At 43.2% G+C, this 24,293-nt stretch overlaps 1 protein-coding gene across 3 annotated transcripts in view; it reads left to right on the top strand.

Annotated features, from left to right (window-relative positions):
- The first annotated feature begins 8,270 nt into the window (after positions 1-8,270).
- dag1 (dystroglycan 1) overlaps positions 8,271-24,293 on the top strand; it is a 49,888-nt gene continuing 33,865 nt past the window's right edge. Inside the window, exon 1 of one of the 3 annotated variants that reach the window (XM_085776770.1) lies at positions 8,271-8,923. The gene's annotated coding sequence lies outside the window, so the exon portion shown is untranslated. Of the gene's footprint in view, positions 8,924-9,580; positions 9,768-9,962; positions 10,180-24,293 lie in introns of those variants that run through there. The other 2 variants (XM_085776772.1, XM_085776771.1) reach the window with 2 other exon arrangements.

The following is a 24,293-nucleotide window of genomic DNA, read 5'->3' as shown; positions in this document are numbered from 1 at the left end:
GTTTGCTTTTTACCTGTCACATTCTTTCCTCTGACTCTCTCACAGCTTCACATTTATTTCTGTTTTTTTGTCTGGTTTTAACCCAGCTCATGTATCTTATTTTGAAAGTCTGCCATTTGCTGATGTGGACAGATTTATTATTATTATCCACACCTGCATAACAATTACATTTTTTTCTTAATGTCGTCACTTCTCTGTCCAGGGGGTCACCTTCAAGAGAGACAACCAGGCAAATGCTTGGGGTCCCATTTGGAAAACTGGCCCCTGATCACCCCTCATATGGGCACAATTTGCAATGAGAACTATAAACTCTATACTATAGTTAGCATTTGCGTGAGATGTTTAGGGGATATTTGTTAATTGCAGTGTCTGCTGTTAGGTTCCTCCATGAATTTCTGTTCCAGGACGTGTTACTTAACAGTTAGAGTCCTTACAGTATAACACATGACAGAGTTGAACATTTAAAATTCTCCTGACATGTTACAAGTTGAAACTGCATGAAATGCGTTCATCTCCATCTCACTCCTGAGACATGTTTATTTAAATTCCTGATAATGCAGCGGGATTGAGACCTCCTCTGGAGCAGCTCAAGCCATGCATTTCTCATGTACACCACGGGCACACGTGAACACAACTATCGTCTTTGACAGTATCTTGGAAAAAATGTCAAATTGAGTTAACAACTGGAAAACAAACAGGCACACAGCTGTAGCAGAAGAGCACGCATGATATGTATAAGAAACACAAAGCACTCACATGTGCCAGGACAAATTAATGAGCGTGTGAAGATGGCGTATGTGTCGTGGTGTGTCCCACATGCATGTGATCATGCACATGTGTAGGAAACACACACAATGGTTTCTTTTAAATACATATCCAAAACAAAGAAATAGCATAACACAGCTCAAAATTGATGAAAACCAAACGATAATGTAGGTGAAAGAACAGTTCATAGTGATAAATACAGTTAACGTGATTAAAATGTGTTAAAAAATATATATATATAATTTGACAATATAAAGGATGTAAGACACATGATTTGATGACATACAGAGTTTAATGATACATAATTTCATTTAGAAGTTCATATAATGGTTAAAAATGTTAAAAACATACTAGAATTCATGTTTTATGTGATTTGGTACATGTTGATAAAAAAAGTGTACTTGCCCTTTAAGACCATATACACGCTATATTCTGTTGATTTTGATAACGTTCAGTCAGTGCTTGAGAGCTATGGAAGCAAGCCGTTTTCTTACCTTCCTTTGAGTGATTAGTAATTAGTTACAAGTGTATTAGCCAGCCACATTCATTTGTAAGTCAGTGGAATTATAACTTTGAAACTGAGTAATAAATCGCAGATTTTTTAAAATATTTTTTCTTTATACAACAACGTTTCTGAAGTGGACCTTTGTTGAACTGTATAGCTGGGCTAGCTACGGACAGATAGACAACCGAGTAAGCCATTGCAAGATCTCAAGACAATTCATACCGCTACACATAAAAACATAAAAATAAATGAATAAAGATGTGCACACACATAAACACACATCCCCCCATCTTACAGAGTGTCACATTAGGCCTTGTGTGTTTCTCTGCCCCATTTCTTTCTGCCAGCTCTGAGATGAAATATTAACAAGGAGGACGGCACCCTAACCCACATACTGTATCCTGCACTGCCAATTTAACTGACTGTCTTAACAGGCACGGGAGCAGAACACACAAACACCCTTAGATACTCTCAGAAGCACACACACAAGCTCACTTGAACAACTTTACAATATGTATTTATACTGAAAAAATCCTTTATAGTTTGAATTGAGACTTACCATACATGCAGTTGTGTATAAATCCAGACGCAACCCATGGGTTCATCCACCGCAGGATCCCCCGACCTGTCTCACATTAAAGCTATTCTGCTTCATCGACTTCTAAACACCCAGCGAAGGTGGAGAGTCTTCGCACCATAACAGCAGTTTATCTTTCTCGTAGATTGATTGAGTTCAGTGTGAAGTTTTCCTATCACATGCTCATCAGATAATCTGACACGCTCTGAATACCTGCCATTCAATAATCAATTTACTTGCTATCTCTCAAATTACACTGTCAAACCGTCTCCCTCTCCACCTCCCCTGCCTCCTCTCCTCGAACATCTGCCATACAGTAGCTCGTCGTTGCCTACAATTTTTCAGATTATTACACATTTAAAACCCATTTTCTCTCCTTCTCTTCCCCTCTCCCTGCGGAACAATTACAATATTTAAAATATAATAAGACTATATTGGCAGTAAGTTTCCCCATAAAGTCAGGGCTTTTTGGATGGGGGCACTCATTAGAAAAGCGAGGGGAAGATGAGAAGAGATAGACGGAGACTGGTGGCGATGGTGTGGGAGGTGGCGGCGGCGGTGGGGCAAGCAAATAGGATTTGAAGCCTAGCAAAACAGGAAGGCTCTCCGGGAGAAGGGAGTTGTCACTTTTCATTAGATACAGTCGCACGGATGAGGCCCCGGCTCGGCTGACGTCTTCCCTGCATTCATACCAGGAGACGAAGAGCTGTACAGCTGCAGAGATTTACCGCGTCAGAGTGCAAGTGTATGACTTTGCATCCATGTGTTTTGTACGCATCTGTCATTTTAATGTAACATGTCCTTCCCCACTCCACCCCCCACCCGTGTTTGTGTATTCTTCATGTTGCCAGGTTGTTTTTTGTACAACTCGGCTTTTGTCTTTCACTGTGTGGCGTTGCAGGAGAGGAGTTATTTTTGGAGGCTTCCACAGTGTTGGTGGGAAATCAACATCCCATTCATTTTTTTTTGCACAGACAAGTTTTTGGTGAGTGACATTTGGAGCAGTTCCAGGGCTTGGATGAGCATGAAACTCTCCTGGTTGAATCAACATGACAAAAGAGGAGGAGCTGTATTAGAAAATATAGATCTTTCATATCAAGTCAAAATGTGCAAACTTATTCACATAACAACTTGAGGACAGAAGTCAAATGAAACATGCAATCCTGAAGCAGTATGTAGCGTTTAGGTGAGGATTATACTTCAGGGAAACATGTTTACCTTCTGTGATTTAAATCCAGCCCAGTGTCCTGAGGAATTATCTCCATATTGGATGATCCTGCCGTGTCACTGTGTTTTGACACAATGAAACTGTTTTTAATTAGTTTTAGCTCTGACGTGCTTCCTGGTTTATTTATGGTATGAGCAGAGGAGGCTTTTGGGTATCAGAGTATTTTGTAAATGTCTTTTGAAAATGAAAGACTATTGAGGATATAATAACATATATGTGGTCTGCTTCTATACAGAGTATTTCTGGCAGGCTGTAGTAGTAGGCGGCGGTAGAGGATCCTCCACCTTCACACACTTTCTCTGTCTTTGTCAGCCTCGATATCACTTCTACCTTTTCTCTCCTGCCCTCCCTCTCCGGCTGCCCTCCCTCTCCTGGCTCTCCTGTCTCCCTCCATAGTGTTGGTTTACTCCTACTTCTCCTCTCATCAACGCTTCTGTCATGTACCGTCATGAATATTGAAACACCACCCCCTTTGGTAAAGCCTAGCCTGTCTGAAGACGTTAGGAGCAATGAACAACCCCTCCAGCAGCCAGTCCGCTGCTCTGTTCTAAGATGTTTTCAGCAGCAGCGCTGAACAGCAATATCCTGCTACTCCATTATTATGTGTACAGTAGAGTTCACCGACCTCACTGTCTTATTCTATAATGTTTGTGAGCTTCAGTGAGAAGTTCCAGTTTCACCTTTGTGCCTTTTTCTAGTGCTGAACAGCTGATGGGAACCAACAGAATGATTATTAGAGTCCTAGCTCATGATTAGTTTGTCATTGTTTACCTTTGCCAGTGCTGTGTGGTTCTATTAATGACAATGAAGTTGTGGTTGTCAGTTGATCACTTTGGTCCAGACTAAAATATCTCAAAACTATTGGATGCATTACTGTCAACTTTGGCAAAGACATTTGTTGTTACCAGGTTACTGCGTTCCATTTACATCACTTCCAAGTTAACCACATTCCAAGATGACCAGGATTGCTAGTTGTTAAAAGTTTGGAAAAGCCACCCTGCACAATACCGTCGCCATGACAAGGCTAAAGTTATGACACAAAAACACTACTACGTAGCTGATAAACAGTGTGATGTTCAACTTCTCTTCACTGTTGATGCACATCTTGAAATGTGATCTCAGGGTTACTAAAGTTCATCCAAGTTTCCAAGGTGGAATTCTGACTTCAGGGGCGTTTCCAATGATGTAGCTGACTAGGAACTTGGAAAATCCAACTTCTGAGCTCCAATGGAACACATCATAAATAATCCTGTCTTCGCTGATCTGTGCTTCTGATAGCACCACCACCAGTATGACATTTTTTGGAGCAATATACAGACAAGTGACGAATTTGAAAAAAAAAAAAGAAAAAAAAGTAAAAAGTATCTTATCTCTTCTGAGGCAATGAACAACATCCCCCTCAAAGAAATACCCTTTTCTGTAACAACAATGAACGCTGGTTCAAAATCTCTCATAGGTGTTGAGATCTGGTGACTGTGAAGGCCAAATGTAAATCATTTTCATACTCATCAAACAATTGAGTGACCCCTTGTGACCTGTGGATGTGCAGTATGTCTTGCATAGATTGCCTTGAAAGTACAGAAATCGATAGTGCCCAGAAGATGGACGCCAATCACTTAGAAGATCACATTACCTTTCAGTTGGTGCCAACATTTTAATTTGTCCAATACCCTGGTTTAGGACCAAATATCAGTAAGCAGTTTAACTGAAATCAGAAATGATGGAGGAAATGTGGATCAGCGACAACTTACTGTAGGTATATTTTTTAAATGTCAGAGAATAACTGTGTTTTGGGAAATTATATGTGAACTGTTACACCGATAGGCCTATAGCCCCGCTATTTGCTGTTTATATGAAAAACAGCAAGTAAGAAAGTAATTACAAGGAGAGTGGAAATGGCAAACAAAGAACCTATATTTAACAACTTTATATAAACTAAAAATTTGACACATAAATTGAGATTACAAGGACCACAACTGGACAAAAAACTGAGAAAATGGATGACATTCAAAACTTAAACTGGTGGCATATTGATGGACCAAAATCTAAAATTAAGAACTGTGGACTTAATGTAAATCGTATCTTATGTGTCTGTTTTTTTTTAAGAAACTGAAACAAATAGACCTAATACTTTTACTAATAATAATGATGACTCTCTACTTGGCTGTGGGTTGATTTTAGCATTAACTGTTAGCATGTTAAAATGCTAAACTAATATTGTGACCATGGTTAACATACATTTTCAGGATTACAGTATAATGCTAATTGGTTAGCATTCTGATGTTCGCACTTAGCCCAAAGTAGCCTACTGCTGTGGCTAAATAGCTGCACATAATGCTAGCGAGGCTGTAAGCAGGTTTCTCTGCTATCAGTTTATCAGCAGAAGACGTTTAATGATTTCAACACACTGTAAACTGTAATACAGATTAATTGATAACTTTTGATCGTATCTACATCATTCTGTTCGCCTCAGCATTTTTGTTCCTCCTCCCACATGCTGTCATGCAGCCAATACAACGGCTGCTGTTGCTATAATGTGTAGTCGCCCTTTTTCCTCACGTCTCTGAGTTGCTCATCTCACAGCCTCCCTCCACCTCCTCATCATCACCTCCCATCAAGATGACTCAAGACTCCACATGGTGGCTGTGTCAGACGCCCTCCTGCAGAGCCCTCAACCAGGATCTGCTCCTGCCGTGAACCTCGCCAGGTGAGACCTGCTCTACGGCAATCTAATGTCTTATTCATGGGTCGTGAACCAACTTCATCTTCAACTAAAGATTTTCCAGGTGAATAATTTAATAATTTATTAAAAAGACCATGGTATAGAGTTCTTAGAGATGCAGGCTTTCCTTTACAGTGCACTTTCTTTTTCACCTTTTACCCTGACTGTCATTTTCATTTTTTTGTGTATTTTATTGGTGTGACAGTTTCGTAGAGGGTTTCATCTTTTACTCTTTTTAATTGGTCCGTTAAGGTACTCCCAGTGTCCTACAGAGACCTTCAGTGGCCACAAAAGTTTTTTGTTTCAAAACTGATGATGAAGTTGTCCATTTTTGACTTTTTTGTTTGTGACATTTAACAAAGTTTTTTCCAATTATCTGACTAGGCCCCAGAGTCACAGAATATATTTTTTCTTTTTTCAAAAATACCAGCAATTTTAAAGGTATGTTTCACTCCTCAAATCAAATCCACTTCAGCTCAGTGGGCACTTAAATAGCATCACAGAGATGCTGTACACTGTCAATGCTAACAACATGATTAAGTCTCTTTATTATTTAACTGTCCACGTATACCTCTTGGTTCTGCTTTCCATTTTACCTCATGTCTCATACATCATGTGCAGTATCATCACTGACATGGAAACTACAGTTTTCATGTGCTCTTATCTGTTTGACCCAAGAGATCTTTAACCTTCATGACATGAGACACACCAGACGTTGTCCTTCCCCCTAAATTACAGTGTTTAATAATGGTCAAAAGTGTTTTTGCAGAATGTTATGATGTCACAACGAAGTTGACCTTTGGCCCTCTGGAAATGAAATACAGTCACTTAATTTTATCCTATTTAATGCTTGAGGTATATATACCAAATTTAAAGTAGGTTCGTCAAAGTGTTACAGACGATCCCCAAATCACAATCCTCCGGCCTTGGACAATGACTTAATGAGCATTTAGAAATCAGACATAAACAACTTTAAAGTGACTCCTACATTTAAATAAAAGATATGGAACAAAGCTCAATCAAATGAAATCACTTTTTTTCTGAGGACACTGAGCCACTTACATCTGTAGTTGACGCAGAGACAAAGAGAAATAGAAAACCCTGTCTCCCAGATCCTCGGCTACTTGTGGACATACAGTAAAGTATGATTTGATGAAAGTACCAGTTCTTTTTTTACATAGCTCAGACAGACGTCTTTTCTTATTTTGCTTTTGATTCGATATATGGATACTCTGAAGAGCTGCTCAAGTGTCCTTGAGCAAGACACCACATCCTGTGCACCTCGTACGGCCGCCCCATACGACCTCCATGTATCAATCTGTGCACTTTGAGTAAGGACGCTATATAAATGCAGTCTGTTCACCATTAACCGTCACACTCAGACTGTCGCATATTACATATTCAGACATCTCCACCCTCACCAGCACAATTGCATGCTAAGTGCTTCGCTTGTACCTGCGCAGTGATTGTTTTTGAAGAGTGTTTTCATGAGCGTGTCTGAGATTTTTTAGGGCCGACAGGGGGTGTGACCTTCCAGTCAGACTTTCTGTTTCTTTAATCCTGCCTTCAGTTTTGCAAATGGAGTAAAATCAATGTCAATGTACTATGAGGAACAACTTGTTAAAAAAAGAAAAAGAAAATGCTTGGGCACAATCTTTGCAAACTTCACCAAATGAAAGCAGGAGGTGAGGCAGTTCAGGCTTGAGTGGTGACCGTGAATCCCAGAGAAGCATTAAAATAATGAGGCTTTCACAGACAAAGAATGATTTTATGAATTCACCAAACACTTAGCTGAGCTTTTTTTTTTTCTATTATTAATTTTTCATCCAAAGAATCCTTAATTCATGCAGTGCCACATGCGCAGGCACACACAAAACTACTCCAGGTGTATCCACAAAGTCAATATGAGCAAAGACACTTATTAAAGCTTTTACTTGACAAAGAAACATAGTTGAAAAGCTGTTTTTCTTTTTGGTCACAGCAATATTGACGGGGCAGCTGAACTCTTACCACTGTTACAGCCTATTTAGTTTTATTATCATCATCATTATTATGGTTATTATTATTATTACGATTATTATATTAGGCTATAGTTCATGCATGTTTCACTTCACTGCATCGATATTGATAGACACCTGCATGATGACCATTCACACCCTGGATCAATGTCATCATCATAACTCCATTGAAGGAGGCGCTGAGTAAACATATTGATTTATCTGCTCATGATTAGGGCGCGTGCCATTAGAGACACAATTAAGGTGTGGGAGCTGAACAGCCGGATATGAGCAGCCTGTATGGGCGACAATGGGAGTTGAGGTGGAGGGATAGGGAAGGGGAAAAAATGGAGAAGGGGAAGGCGGTTTGGGGGGTGGAGTAATCCAGAGAATGCAAAGCACTGCCCTCTCTCTCTCTCTCTCTCTCTCTCTCTCCTCCTCCTCCGGGTGGAAATTCATCCTTCAGCTTCAGTAGCGGACATTTGTGTGCAGGACCTCGGAAGTGCTGGACGTGTTCAGTCGTGGAGGCTTCGAGGTCCGACAACAGCAGTAGCAGCAGCGGGTTCCTGGTTGGTGGCTGCATAGCTCCGCTGTTACCACCACAAAAATGATGTGATTTAATTTTAATATTTTTTTCTATTTTTTCCTCCTCACTCAACCCTAACATATTTTTTCTCTCTTCTTTTTTTTTTTTAAACACCGCATACAGTTTTGCTTCCACTGGGATTTTTGTGAGTCGTTTAATTATAACTCCGGGCACTAGTCACACACGGTGCTTTACTTTTTTCTTCTTCTTTCGTTGCTTTTCTTTAATTTTTCGAAACTGTGACTAAGCCTCCACCTTCCGCTGAGACTACAAACTTTGGACCTTGAAGCGAGCAGCCTGTCGCCAGTCGGGAGGTTGGGACGAGGACCGAGAAGGAGGAGATTTGACACCGAGCACCGAGCCTCTATTTGTCCGCTCGACTCCGCGTGGAAAGCAGGGAGGAAAAACCGAGCTTCCCCGCCGCCACCTCCGCCACCAGCGTCCCCGCTTTTCCTCCACCGTGCTGTGAAGACAGGAGAGAGGAAGCAGGAGGATTTAGCCTGGATAACGGGAAGAGGATATAAACGTGGAGGAGATTTACCGGTCAGTTTCTGCTTCTCTTTTTAAAAACCGCTGCTCGTTACGGTGGCATTTGCTTCTCTCTTTCCCTACGTGTGTGAGCGTGTGTCAGTTTCCCGAGGATGTGGCATTGAACGCAGCCTGGCTGTTCCTGCTCGGCTATGTGAGTGTGTGTGTGTTTTGCTGGAAAGAGAAAGTGCTTGTCGGACTGGGGCAGACATTCAAGGAGATACCGCCGGAGCGGAAAAAATACCCCCCCCTCTCCTTCCCCTCTCCTCCCCTCTCTCTCCTTCTCTCTCCCAACTCCACAGCGATGTAGTGTGAACTATCTCCTGCAGCCTCCACGGTCACTGTTGAAATCCTACACTCTAAAGAACCGGTGCGATTGATAAAACATCCGGGTGCGCGGCGGAGGCGCGGGGTTTGTGTGCAGCAGGCGCCGCGGTTTGCCGTTGCAGCGGCAGCGGCAGAGCTCTGTGGTCGAGGATATTTTTAGGCAATCGCTGTGTTATTAGCTGGCTCTCTGGGCTACTTATCCCAGCTACCGCTCTCCGCCCCTGCTCCCTCCTTACTTCCTCCTCTCCTCGTCTCCTTCCACCCTCCCTCCCCGCTTGTCGGTGCCCCGGCGGGTTGTGGACAGCTGAAGCTGCCCTCTAGCATTCCGCCCCGTCCCTCAACCCTGAACAGGTGCATGTAAAAGCCAGGCCGGGACAGGCTGGATGTCCGGGGAGGGGGTGGAGGGGGTGCACCGGGCCTCTTCACACTGTGGACTGACTGTAGCTCAGCGACTGTCTCTGGGTCTATTTTTGGCACCAGTGTCCCCTGAGAGCGGACAAGTCCACCGCGAGCGCGGCGGGGACATCTCACAGTGAGTTGGTGACCTTATTGTTCTTGGTACTATTTTCTCTCCCTCCTTGTGTCGCTCGTGCTGTTGCATGCGTGCATGCGCGTGCGTTTCCCGTGCGCCAGTGGGATTTGAAGTTGACTACAGTGTAGCTATCAGACAGAAAGAAGGGAGTGGGGGTGTGACATGGACACAAACCTTATTATGAGCATCCCAGTCCCCGGTAACGAGCGGAGAAATGGTCCATACTACACGGAGCTCGGACTGAGCCCGACTACAACCTCCTCCTCCTCCTCCTCCTGCTGCTGCTGCTGCTGGAGGTGAAGTGAGAGAGTGTAACGTAGGCTACCGGAGGAGGATGTTTTCGCCCACCATGTCGTGATTCCTCTCACGTATGCTTTGCCATGGAGACGTTTGACAGCCTGCTGCGGTCTGGGTATGTCTCCTTTGACCGAGGGACAAGACAAAAAGAGAGGGAGCAAGAGAGAGAGAGGCTGCTGTGTGAAACGGAGAGGATGAAGTCTGAGAGAGAAAACTAAAGCTGAGTAAGGCTGTTCATTGAGTTGGAGAGGGAGTGTGTGAAGGGGGAAATCACTGCAAGTGTAAAAAGCCTGAGCAGTGAGAGGCCACTCAGGACCAGGACTGCCTGAAGGAGTCTTAATATGCACCTTCTCAGGTGTCCTGCTACTAGTTTTACTGGGACCAGTGTAGTGTGACGGTGGCTCCTGCCTTGACTCACTACAAAGCTGCTTTTTTTTCCAGACAGTTGGCTGTGACTATCTGACCTTTTGAGGTCCTGGTAGCGATTCGAATCATGTCTGGCTGCTTTCCCTGAGTATGATTCGGGGTGTGTCTGGGTGTGTGTGTGTGCGCTGCGATTCCTCACATTTTTAAACAGCCAATCTCAGCTGTGGATTTCTCTCTCTCTTTTTTTTTAAATTTTCTTTTTAAATATGGTCTGATTGTTGAGAGAGTCCTGGCGGCTCTTATTATCCCACAGGCCCCTAGATAAATTAAAGGACTCGGCCTTTCAGTAAATGGGCAATTTGGAGGGCTTTGAGTGGTCCCATGGGTGCCATTATTCTCTGTCTGCAGCCCCATCGAGGAGGCCTAGAGGATCACCTATTTTCCTATTACCTCCCCACCCTCACCCTCACCCCCACCTCCACCTCCACTCCTCCAACCCCTCCCCTCCCCGATGAATGTAAATCAATACCTTCTCAGGATATCACACAGGATTCTATTTTATTCTATCCTACTCCATCCCACTCAGCCTGTAGTGACGTAAATCAGCCCAGACCTGCAGCTGAGTACACTTGCGCGTGTGTGTGTATGTGTGTGGTGTGTGTAAACAGGAGTCATGTTGATAGGACTGGTGTGTTTTGTAGACAGGCTGTCTTTAATCCTCCACACAGAAAGCAGTGTTTGCTCCCCTTGGAGCAGCAGGGACACACAACCTCCACTGATGATGGCTGATATTTGTGTGTGTGAGGGATGAAGTTCAAGCACATGTACGTGCACTTTTTGATGTGGCTGCATAACGGTCAGTCTGCCTCAACGGCCGCCGTCAGACTTCCTTAAAGCAACGTATAACCTCCTCCACCCTCCGCTGGTGTGTTGATGTTGAAATGAATATGAAGCTGGAGTCTTGCTGCAAAAAAAAAGAAAGGGCAACAGCAATGTTCAGTCGACTTTCACTCGGATGAAAAAAAAAGGATTAAAAAACAGATTAGTGTCCCAGGCAGTTGCAGTAAATAACCCCATCTTGTCTTTTTTTGATGAGGAACAGAGCTACACACAGCCTGCAGTGCGTGCGTGCACACACAACACACACACACACTGGAATCATCTGTTTGGGTATTTGACTGGATTTATTTGTGCAGCATCTCGTCACCCTGCAGCATGGAGGGAGAGCTGTATTAACACAGGGAGGTGAGAAGCTCTCTGCGTGTGGAGCCGTCTTCCTGTGCAGTAACAAGACGTCCAGTTGTTCTTCCGCTGAGCTTCAAGCGTGTGTATATGTGTGTGTGTGAGTGTTTTATTCATAATGCTTTCTATCATGTTAGCCTTTAAGGATTAAGTAAACAGTGTGCATTAGGAAGAGTGTGTGTATGTGCTGTGCTGTGCCTGGGTAGTTTCCTGTGCTATTTTGTGTGTGTTAACGTATCAAAGAGTCGACACCAGCCGAGCTCTCCTCTGAAAGGCGCCTCAGTCTCCAGTAAAAAAAAAAAAAAAAAAAAAAGGTGTGCTTCTTGGCTTTAACAGGTTTAAATTACCACTAGAAGGCAACTGGGCTGCAGCCATCTTTTCAAGGTGATGGTCAGCTTAATAGGTGATTAACACTGTTGCATGGGATGTAGCGCACACTCTATGTTCGGCCTGCAGTGTGTGTGTGTTACAGAGGAGGAAAAAAAAAACGCCTGTGGCTCCATGTTGTGGTTTTTTATTTCTGCAAAGGGAACCCTGGAACGCCACTTTTGGTTTTTGTCTTATACAATCTTTAATGTGCTGAGTAACTTCTGACCCGAAATGAACCCCGAGACATCCGCTATATAGACTCACAAAACACTGTGCTATTTATTGTGAAGACAGCAAAGACACATTTTCTGTTACTTATAAGGAGGCGACATTTTCAGGCAGTGCCAATAAATTTTTGTGCCGTGAATGACAATGTTTGAAACATGCATAATCCGTTAAGTGCTCAGTAGCTCACAGGTGGCCTTTACCTGCCACTCAAAACTAAGAGCACAGTGTTTTTTTTTGTTGTTTTTTTTTTTTTTCTTAACACCTCTGCCAATCATTCTCCTGATTTGGCTTTTACATCTTGGAAATATATACTGTATATTTTTAGTTTGATGCCAACTCCAATTCTTGGAATAAACCCATTTTAACCAAAAAAAAGCAGATTGGAGTCAAACATATTCCTCAGCCATACTCCTCCTCCTCGCCCCACCTCTCTGAGGGTGTCTACGTCTGAGCTACGTCCTATTTCAGAAATCAATATCAACCGAAATAGGATTGAGTTCCTCTGTTATGAAAAGCCCCTGTATCCTCCAAATGATGAGTCTAATCTTCGGCTCCCTGCTTTTCAAACTTTTGCTACAAGTGGAAAGGAGGCTTCTTTTTTCAGCTCAGAGATCAGGGTTTGTTTTTTTTCTCTCTCTCCTATTTGGGAAGCAAAGGGAGGAAGGTAGGAAAAAAGAGAAAGAAATCTGTTGTGGAATGAGCCTACTTTATCACACTGGGAGATGAGATTTAGATCCTTTAGGCACTTTCTCTCTTTCTCTGTCTCTGTCTCTCTCTCTATCCTCTTCCACGGCCCTTCTGGGCTAAAATAGGGGGATGAGGCATCTACAGAGTTTCTCTGCCCACAGTTGGCTACGATTCTGTCGCTGTGAGTCATGCTCTCGCCATGACTGAAACACCACTCGTCGATGCACATACGGCACATTTGTCAGAACTCAAAAATAAAACAGTCATAGGATGTTTAAAGAGCCTCGCGGGCTTTGGAAAGGTGTGGGCTTGGGCTGCTGCTGTCGCTATTCTTGGTCATGCAAGACAACAGAAGGAAAAAAATAAATAGATAACCAAAAAAAAATCTGGACTTTGATGACGCTGGCCGGCAGATCCAGAGATTCAAGTCGGTCTTTGAGTGTGAATTGGGAGTGCATTTGGGACATGGAGCTAAAGTTGGTCTTTTTGCTGTTGTCATGGTTTCAACATGGTTTAAAATAGAGGCCAATAACAAAAAAAAGAAAGTGACTAAACTGACAGCCTTTTGATTTGCCTTCCACTTCTGGAGGGTTTGCAGGGTTCATCCATAATGTGCTGTATACGACCTGGAAACACGACTCGCCGCTTCAGCACCTTCCTCCATCGTGGACCGTACGTCTCAACGTTGAGGCTGCGCTGCTTTCTTCTGATTGTAATCTACAATAGTTCCTGTCTCTGGCTGTAATTCTGTCTGAATGTGGTTCCTGTGTGTTACAGTGTCGAGTGCAGAGCCTGTCAGTCGGTCACAGCTTATGTTGCCCCCTCCTACCCCCCCAACCACCCTTCTCTCTCCAGCTGCTGTCTTCACTCACCTGTTGGCAGCCAATCAACGTCACTGAGAACAAGCAAAGCATCATAAATCATAGCAACCAGATTTTATATCTTCATATTGCCCAGCCCAAATATTGCAGAGGGGATTTTTAAAAATAATTATATTGTATTTTATATTTCAGGTGTTTTATTTTTTAAATAATAGAAACACAATTGTATTTATTATTTCATTGTCATTTCATTGTAAACAACTCAGACTTACCAGCAGAGCTTATAGAAATATTGCAATATTATTGAAATAATGGCCCAAGTCGTGCAAATGACAAAACCAGGCCAGAGGTGTGTGTCCACTGCACTCCATCATCTGCAGGTGGTGAGTTCAGTTTCTGCACAAATTCATTTGTAAAGGCTTTAGCTGTCGAATTTCACTCAGGAATATTTGTCACTGTTAATTCCAGTCAGTGTGTGTGGAAATATCTGCTGTGTCAATGTTTATAAAAGTTCACAGCCATCAGAATTAATTTAGCATAGAGTTTTCTGAACACTCACCTGGACCTGTATCAATCCTGGGAGAGATCAAACGAGGCTCTAATCGGCACCTGTCAGCGTCAAACCGTGGTCACTGGAAATGTGGTGAATGTGCAGCGTAGAAATAATATCAGAGCAAAGATATCTCCCACAACCAGAAGATAATCAGTGATCTGAATGAATTGATCCTGATGCCAGTGATAAAAGGCATCATAGAGGAGGTGGATGGTGACACTTGCTTTAAGTGGGGGGTGTGTAGGCGTGACTCCCTCCCTTCATCCCTCTAAAATCCATCTCCTGACACTGTTACAAGCCAAGGGTTCAAATATCTGACATGTTTAATACGACTTTTTTTTTATTATTGATTGAACTGACCTGACGATAAATATCTGGTCAACATGCTGCATCATCACTGTGTCTTTAAAATGTGCTGAGTCGGGGAAAATTACATCCGGCAGCGCAGCGGTGTCGGTAAAAATTGTGTCGGCAGCCGCACTCCAGCTGAACGACAATGTGTGGCGGAAATAACCGAAGTCAAACAGTGAACACGAGGTGAGCGTGACAAACTTTCTGCCGTGTGTGTGTGTGTGTGTGTATTATGTGGCCGACTGTGCAGCTGCTCTGCTGTTGTCGCTCCTACCGGCACTTTTCCTGTGTAATTGCAGCTGACAGAGCTGTGTGCTGCTGCAGCGGGAGGTGGCGCACGCTGGCCGGCCCATTATGAGCGATCAGTGTAGCTAACTGCATCAGGCCTGTATGTCACTGATACAGAGGCCATTTTAGCGCCGGAGCTTGGGATGGCGAGGAGGAAAAGGTTGTTTTATTATGATGATGCACATGAGCTCAGTGGATGAACCTGCGGCTCGGTGGACCAGCCCCATCATTTGCTTGCGGAGCTATTTTAGGACTTTTTCCTCAGAATTTATTTTAATTTCAAACTTCAAACCGTATCTTTAATTTTCTAGCAGCTCAAATCCCTGCTGCCTTCCCAGAATTCCTGTCTCTACTTCTGCTTTCCCCTTATTAAAGCTTCCCTCTGTTGTCCAGTCACGTCTTTAAAACTGTGTAAGAAGCAGATAGAAGAGCGTGTGTGTGTGTGTGTGTGTGTGTCCGTCCATGTCATACCACTGAATTGGGAGGGAGAGAGAGAAAATGGGGTGGCAGTGCAGTAATTAGTTCTGGGGCATTAACTGCTTATCAGTGGACAGTTTTATTAGCCCCCTTGTTTTGGCTGGTTAGTCTTCTGGACATGGAGCCAAATGGTTGCTCTGAGTTGCCCGGTCAACCATGGAGGAATTCGCTGCAATGCCATAACCTCTTAATGCGGCGAGGGGGACGGAGCTGAGCTGTGATTGGACTTCACCGCCGTCATAAGCGGCCACATGCTGTGAAATGTTAAACACTCAACACAGAGTCAAGATGTCGTCCTGTAATCCACGGCGCTGGAGCCGTCTGTGTACCACGGGAGAAAATAAACACAGAGCAGCGCCCGTTTGTTGCTTTGCTGATTTCTGTTTCCCCCCAAATGGCCAGACCATTTGGGTTTGTTTGGACCAAACATGGAGGAATTTCAACCCCGGTGCCACACACATGCTGAAAAGACCCAGTTTTTTGTTGCCATCTACTTTTTCAGAGTTTTCTCTATGTTCTTGAATGAGGTATATGTCACTTAAAGAACACAAGGATCTGTGGCTAGTTGTGTGTGTGTGCTGGAGACCGCATGTCTGTTCTAAAATTTGCTGTTTCATGATGTGTCTTTAGTTCTCTTCAAGCACTGGAAACACACTCCCATGTAGAGGCATGTCGCTTGGTCATCCATGAAGGAATTCAGGCTTCACCACAACAGCCACAGACCGTCAAAGCATTACTGGTGCAGTAACCATGGAGACTCTGAGTCTGGTTTACCGACTGGGGGTTGGTGTGGTGGTGGGGGTATTTAACAAGAGTTGGGTTTTTTTAAGCAGTTATGCTCGAGAGGCGACTTTAAAGCATGAGACGCTCACTGATGTTTGAATAATATTTGGTTTTACTGTCTTGGCCTGTGGTTTGAAGACGTCTCTGATAACTCAGACATGTTGGAGTAAAACGCTGAGCGCTTGTTTTGGCTCCTCTGCCGCGCAGCATTAGTGGCTACGGACATGAAATAGACAGAAGAATCCTACATTCCTACGCATGGAGTTGCCGCTTTTAAAAAACTGTGTTATGTTATTAAAAATTAATGATGGCCGAGTAACTCAAAGAACTGGAAAAGAGCAGCAGAGCTGAGGAAACGACACATGGAGCTGGAAGCAAAGATTAGACCTCTGTTGCTATTTTACAAAGGGACACCACACGTTTCATCTGCCTCCTCTAACATGTGTGTGTATGTGTGGGCGTCTGTGTGTGTGTGTGTGTATTGTGTTGACTCAGGAAACAGCTTGGCCCTTCCACCCGGCCGAGAGCCTTTAAAGCATTGGTAGAAGACAAATACAGAAGGCTAAGGAAATGAGAGCTGAGAAGCCTGACATGTTAAATCTAACAGTCAAACATCACCAGTGTCTGTGTGTGTCGGTGTGTTTGTGTTTGTGTGTGTGTGTAGGTGGGAGGAGGGCAGTGGCTTGAGATTCTCAATAGACGACATTGTTCCTGGCGTGGATTCAAACACACACACACCAAAGTCACACACTCGCACTAGCAGGGGCATACATACGTACATCAGGCGCTGCGTGTCAATACACACACTCTCTCACACACACTATACAATCCGGGACAAACAAGAGTAAAAAGGCCTCAGGTTACACAGATTCGACAAGCTGGGACAAGCCAACAGGTTTTGTAAACAGTGACGCATTCCTCCACAGTGAGAGACACAGACTGATCACATGAGTCACACTGACACCCTGAGCGATGGGGTGACCACACAGATGGACAGATTGTTATTGAATATTACATTTTTTAGTTAGAAAATAGTTAAAAAAATAAAATAAAATAGACTCTACAGGTGAAATATTCATATTAGCATGCAGACGTATAGATCCAGTAAACATTAACACAAGGCCCTGGCTGGTATTCAATAATATTGAATATAATCATCATCAGTATACTGTTGAATATTGTGATATTTCCCACCATATTCAATATTTTTCAATTCATAATATCTTCATTTTTAAAGGATTCTATTGAAAAAACCCTCATACCTACAATGTAGCACTCACCCAGACTGACTTTCTTTGATCAATTTCCGTCAATCAGTTAATTAAGTGGCTACCAGTTGAAGGAGTTTTTGTTTTACATCTTAGGTGGTCATCAGTCTCTTGTTTGGTAGAGGACATTCATTAAGTCATTATAACTCATGAACTCCAACATGTTCACTTCACAGTGACATTAAACAGCAGCAGGTCTTCTCATTACAGAAGCCACAACTAGTGAGTTTTTGCATTTTCTTCTCGATCGACTTTGTTAATGATTAATTATTTATCAATAATATTGACCGTCTTAATCGTTTCAGCACTTTAGCAATTACTGGGGTTTATTCCCCGTTGGGCGAGTACGTATTGATTAGTTTGCGATGTGCTCTTGTATGTCCCAAATCAATTATATTCACTGATAATTAGTTATAAATCAGCCGCAACCTGCAGCTTGAAACAACAGAAAGTTGTCTGTGAAGTTAAAGCTGCAGAAACAAACCTATGTAGATGCTGCAACTCTGTGAGAGCTAAAATAAAAGCGAAAGTTGCGAGCCGAGCGCTCTGCTGGAGTGCTGCTTTCCAGCTGACGCACCAGGAAGTAAACACTCGGGGAAATGTGTCACAAGGCATGAATGCTCATCTTCAAGCCTATTTGCAGATTTGTGTTACGGATCAGGATGTCATGAGTCACCCATTCATCCAGTTATTCACCCACCCATTTATCCCTCTATTCATCCACCCACCCGACCATCCACACACTCTTCCACCCATCAAGCCCATTTATTCACCCCACCCATTCATCCGTCAATCTGTCTTTTCTGATGGGCAGTCATTCAAAGGGACGAGAGCTGTCGTCTGCCAATGCGCTCGGATGATTCACGTCCTGCAGACGCCATAGCTGCGAGATAATGTGTGTGTGTGTGTGTGTGTTGGTATGAGTGCGTCTGAAGCCGAGAGGGTTCTGCATTTGTGTGTGTGTGCATACAGGCTGTGGGGACAGTAGGAATTTGGGAGTGACAGGGGATGTAGTAATGGGATGTCTTGATTGATAGGGCTGGAGACTGCAGAAATACACAGACGGGGAGAAAGCAGGGAGGTGGGTGAGATAGAGAGAAACGGGGTTAATAGAAAGCGAGGGAGTGAGAGCAACACAGAAAATGAGCATGGAGAGAGGAAAGTGGGGGAGAGGTGTATGTGTGTGTGTGTGTGTGTGGGGGAGGGGGCGACGGTAGGAAGCCGGGCAGAGAAGGACAGGTGAGTAAAGGCAGGAGAAATGGAGCAATGGAGCAGATTACTGTTCCTGAACGTCCTTCAAGTGTTCGCTCTGACCTCCATTCACAGCTCTGGACCTCAAGGAGGAGGTACGGGGTGAGGAGTGTGTGTGTGTGTGTGTGTGTGTGTGTGTTGGAGGGGGTGGAGGGGGGATATTGTTTACATAGTTGTGCTTCAAAGAGCATTACAATTTAATAAGGCAATAATCTTCAAGGGCAAATGGACTGTGATGCAGAGGGAGCCCACGCCCAGATCCCTGCTGTTCACAATACAGCAGCACAACTACACAGTCCCGCCGAAGCCTCACATCACTGACTGCAGCTGGAACAGTTTGTTTCCAAGGCCTCCAAGCTGTTTATCAAAAATAACACAATCATCTGAAGTTTATTATTAGGCAGCTTTAAAAATAACTTTTTCCCAAACTTTTCATTCTTATCTGGAGCTGTAACCTTTTGTCTGTAGTCGTTCACGCCGAGTTCAAACGTGTCGGAGCTGAAGAGTGAAGTCCCGATCGTCATCTTATCGGCAGCTGGACGCGCTAATGATGAGACGTTTGGCTTTGTTCCTCCGCTTCAAAGAAACTAGAGAACGAACAAGTTGTGATTCACTGATTTCACATCCTTGCTTTTTTTATCTCTCATTCCTGTTTATGTGCGAACACGTTGTATGCTAACTGTAGCACATTGTAGTCTCAAAATCTCAAAATATTAGTCATTCCTTCTGTGTGTTCCTTTTTCAAAAGGACAGAAGGTCATAGTAGGATGTGATTTTTAACCTCAGCACTAGAATCGCTGGCAAAACAAAAAAGATTGTTGTTATGTTACATATTTAGATAACATCCAAGGCTATTTACACATTTTTATATCAAAAAAATGCTACCACCCACGCGATGAGTGTTGAACAGTATGAAAAAGAAAGTAAATATTCAAGGAGCCCTTACACTTGTGTAAAGCTGCTGTGATTTAGTCCCCATAGAATCCTATATTTATGTGTAAAAATATGTACATGTTTAGGTCCTGATGCAAAAACTGTTTTGGTCTCCACAGGTAATTTCCTCCATTATGACCACTGTTTATGGAACTCACTTGTTTACATTTTATCAAGGACTAAAGTTCTGCATAACTGAAGGCGTGGTTGTTTTGTATTAGCTCAAGGCGGAGTCATGTGCTGCCAAGATGGCGACAGTGGAGCAGCTTGCTCTGAGCTTCCAGCAGCTCTTCTGAAACCCAGAGCCTATGTTCACCTTACAGTCTGTGGTAAATATTAATATTGACCAGTGAACTTTGTCATAATGTGTCTTCATGACCACCAACCTTTGTGCATTCCACCTCTTTTCCTTCATGAGCTTATTTGTATTTTTAGGTCATTCTCATGGGTCTGAATGAACTGTCTATGTGTTTGTCTTTGTGAAGGCTCTTGTCTTGTATTGCCACCTGAGGGGTGAATAAAAAGCATTTTGAAGTGAGCTGAAGAGAAATGAGGCCAGTTGGTGCATCCTTGGTAAAACTGTAAAAAATCTTGCCTCACAAAGCATTCCTTACCTGCGGGTGCCTGCAGGTTGTAGCCAGTGAGTCTTACTGACCAACTCTATGGACAGTGAACATCTCCTGTAAAGTTCACGTTCAACAGATTCAAAGTTACTGCGAGTGCAACTTGGGTTCAGCCTTGTTTTAGTGAGCGAAATATGGGATATAAGATATGGACTCTTTCCACCTCTGCTTTCTCTAAGAATGTTAAAGTCATCAAGGTTGTCAAGAAAATGTGATTTTCTCTAGAAAGGCCTGGGGGGGTCCACAGAGGTCTTTCGTGGGTGGCGTGTGTCGGGGGATTTTCTCACAGCTGCTTTGAAATGTTCACGAAAAAAGATGAGGCTGAAGTTCTGCTTTGATGACTTGCCCTGAATTTCTTTATATTTGACGAGTTCTCACTTTCAGGATGTGAACGTCTTAGAGGATGGTTATTTCCCTGCTTTCTGTATAACCAGTCAAAAAGACGGTACGCTTTATGTCACTCTACGGCATCTTTTAACACCAGAAATGGCAGTCAATAAAACGGCAATGAAACCACAAAAATATCAGGAGTAACCTCAGAGAAAAACATTTTCATAACCTTCAAAATGAGTTATGCTTTTGCATCAAGAAAAATGAAAGAGCGAGAGAAAAAAGCAAGTCTAGCTGGAGGAGCCTGAAGGCGCTCTGCCATCATCTGCTCTGTGTTTAAGTCCTGAGACATCAGGTGGATTTGTTGCTGAGCCACAGCTTCTCTTGAAGTTCACCTCAAACCAGGTGTTTAGCCTCTGCAGCGCTTGGCCTGTAATCAGCCGAGCTCGGCTGGAATGATATGAATTCTGTTTGAACATTCAGGACGAGGCTCAGACCCTCACAGCCTCATGATAAAGTAAAGTACAGCTTGTTTTTCTGAGCTTTCCTGCTCTTTAAAGTGCGAATCAGCCATGGATGCCATTTTTGGTTCCTGACGCATTCTTTCTTCTCTCTGTCTCGTTGCAGCATGACCAAATATAATTGTACTCATCATCCGTGCAGGGATTGATGAAGCACTGTCAGTTTCAAAAATGAACAACAAATCTAATATAGTTTTTCGCGCCACTGTACAGGATTCAATAATTAAATGAAAAATCCTTTTGAAAGAAACAAAAAAAAATCATCATCTGTGTTGGTTTTCCTACTAATTTTCAAGTGATGGAAGAAGACGAGGCGCCTCGCTCTGTTGTTTTTAGTTTGTTTGTTTTCAGAGAGAGAGAACTGCTCCTAAACGCCTCTTTGAAGTGCAGTAATTCATCCATAGCATCCTCCCTCTGCTTCGTTGTCTGAGATGCTAGCCGACTCGCTAGCATGGCTAATACATTCATTGTTTGCTCAGTGCTATCAGAAGGTACAGGACTGCACTTAAAAAGACTGTCGCCCAGTCACGAGAGAGGGAGAGAGAGAGAGAGAGAGTCATTAGGGCAGTGAGAGAAGAAAAGACAGAGCGGGCGAGCTATCGCGCTGAGCAGTTGTGTGTTTGAAACTCTGTGACTCGCATTTACAATCCCTTAAGACACCAGACAGACTCTGTGTGTGTGTGTGTGTACATATGTATGCATGTGTGAATACTGAAGGCCATGTGTCAGACTCGCTGCCTTACACAATATTAAATACCGTTGTTATCCCGGGGCCTGCAGGAAGTCTCCTGATGCTTTGAATCCCTCGGCTTCTCATCGTCTCTCCCTCTGCTGCCGCTGCACGTTAACTAGAAACACCAACACCTCTCCTCTCTCATGTTTTTGTTTTTTCTCCGTCTCTGTCTTTCTCGTTCTGTCTCTATTTGACTCACCTCTGCTGCCTGTACAGGTAGGAAGCACTGCTTCACCCAACTTGTGTGCATCATCCACTTGTGAATCTCTTTTTAGCCGCTGTTGCGTGCACGACTCTTATTGGTGGAAGACTTTGACACCCCCCCATGTTATACTATCCCCCCCCCCCAGCGTGCAGCCTATAATGACCCGTGATCCTGTCACTTTTGCTTTTCTTTTTCAGTGTATGATTATTGATCATTGCTGGCTGCACTTTATGTTCGGGGCTAATGAGCAAATGTTAGCATGCTACCTACAGAGCAGCTGATACATGAGCTTTGAAGTTAATACTGACTTGAGACAAAGATATATACAGAGTAAAAATAAACTTGTTAGTGCTCTCACTGTTGCAGACCTACTTTGGTATTTCTGTGCTGCAGGATCTTGTTACGTCTCCCCGGCGACGCGCACCCCGATGCAGATCTATCCGAGCTAATCTAATAGCTGTAATGTTAATATGATGAGCGGAGACGGAGAACACAGGTAGTGGTGAAAACAAAGGCGTGTTAATATTGGTGATACTGTCATCGTGTAGGATATTATCTGCACATTAGCATTAATCTTGGTCAAACTGCACTTGTCTCGGCTCCCCTCTGCTTGTCCCCCCTCTTCCCACTGCCATTCTCATTTTTCATGGCTTCCACGGGTCTCGCTGTCTATCTTAAATCTCTCATCCCTGTCCCCATGCACTCCTTTTCAGCTTATCCTTCCCCCATCCTTGGCGTTATCTGACTAGCCAGCGATAGTGTTGATTGAATGTAGATGGGCCTTCAGCTGCTTCCATGTACAGTATACAAACTGCATCTCTGTCCTCACTTGCCCTATGTCTCTGCACCCCCACCCCCACCCCTTCTTCTGATGAGCATCTACAACCCCAGATACTAAGACTCAAGCTTTCAACCTTCTCCGTCACTGTTGTGCTCTCTTTCTCCCTCCATCTACACCTTCTTTAATCTTATCACTTTCTTCTGTTTGTATGTCCATTTTTTTTTAGATAGCACGAGTAGTGTCGCCTTGACTCGACCTTCTATGTAGCACAGTGCTCTTGAATAAAAACACTGCAAAGAGTATCACTTTTAATTGACTCATTAGCATCAAAGTCTCTTTCATGGAAAAACCTGCATAAAAGCTGAGGTTGCAGGGACAAAGAAAAATGACCTAACTGGAAGACATTTCTGTATTTTCTTTTTTTCACAAGTGCAACGTTTCATATTTTTCTCACCAATGGTTTGTTTCTCTGAGTTTGTTTTGCAGCATTATTTTTTTTCAAAGAGGCAAAAAGTCTTTGTTGTGTTAGAAACAAACTATCTGTAATATTACATCTGACATTTAAAGGTCTCATACTGAATAAACTGAGACTTGGTTAAGATTAATTATTATTTTGCAGATGTGAGGAATTTGTTTTCATTCATTAAAAAAACAAAAACTCAGAGGATCAGTGTTGGGCCAGTTTTCTCCATAATATAAAATATGCCAATGTATTTTTTTATATTGCAATATTTAGGTTGGACTGTATTGAGATATTTAAGCTCCATACAGTATAAAGTAGATGTCAATGTGTAGTGGGATTATAAAGCAGGTCTAGGTTCTATATTAGCCTATTACTGTGAAAGTATAAATGCCTCAGTCCAAAGAGAACTGTACACAACCTGTAGTTTGAAACTTAGCCTTAAAACAAGTCAGAACTGCTGTGACTTTGTGATGTCACAACAGAAAACCTCCAACCACACCCACTTGCACCCTGGCCCATCCCATCTGTTTCTTAAAACCATTAAACCTTTGTGTCTTATGGTTATCAGACCTTAAAAACAAAACACCAGTGAGGTGTGATATATGAGGCCTTTAATTGTTCCTCTGAGCCTCATAACCATTGTTAATGATATGCAACTGTTGCCGTGTCATTAGCAGTGCTGTGTTCGCAAGCAGAGAAAGAAGGCAGGCACTCTGGATGGCCACTGTTCTCTCTTGTGTCTTCATTTGCAACAGTTTAGAGGGCTTTCAGCTTTGATTTCTCGTGGCATTAACCTAAATCCCTTTACAGCGGAGCATTAAGTAATATTTAGCACAGAGGTGAAAAGTAAAACCGAGTGATAAATATCAGCCGGTTGAGGCTGCTGAACGTAGCGGCGACAGTGCTCGCAGTCTTGGTCTATTTGACTGTGATATATTTAGCAGATGGGGGACATC

Source organism: Trachurus japonicus, chromosome 5 (genome assembly GCF_045865225.1).
Source record: "Trachurus japonicus isolate A0001 chromosome 5, Traja_1.0".
Classification (NCBI taxonomy): Eukaryota; Metazoa; Chordata; class Actinopteri; order Carangiformes; family Carangidae; genus Trachurus; species Trachurus japonicus.
This window is presented reverse-complemented; position numbering and strand designations above follow the sequence as displayed.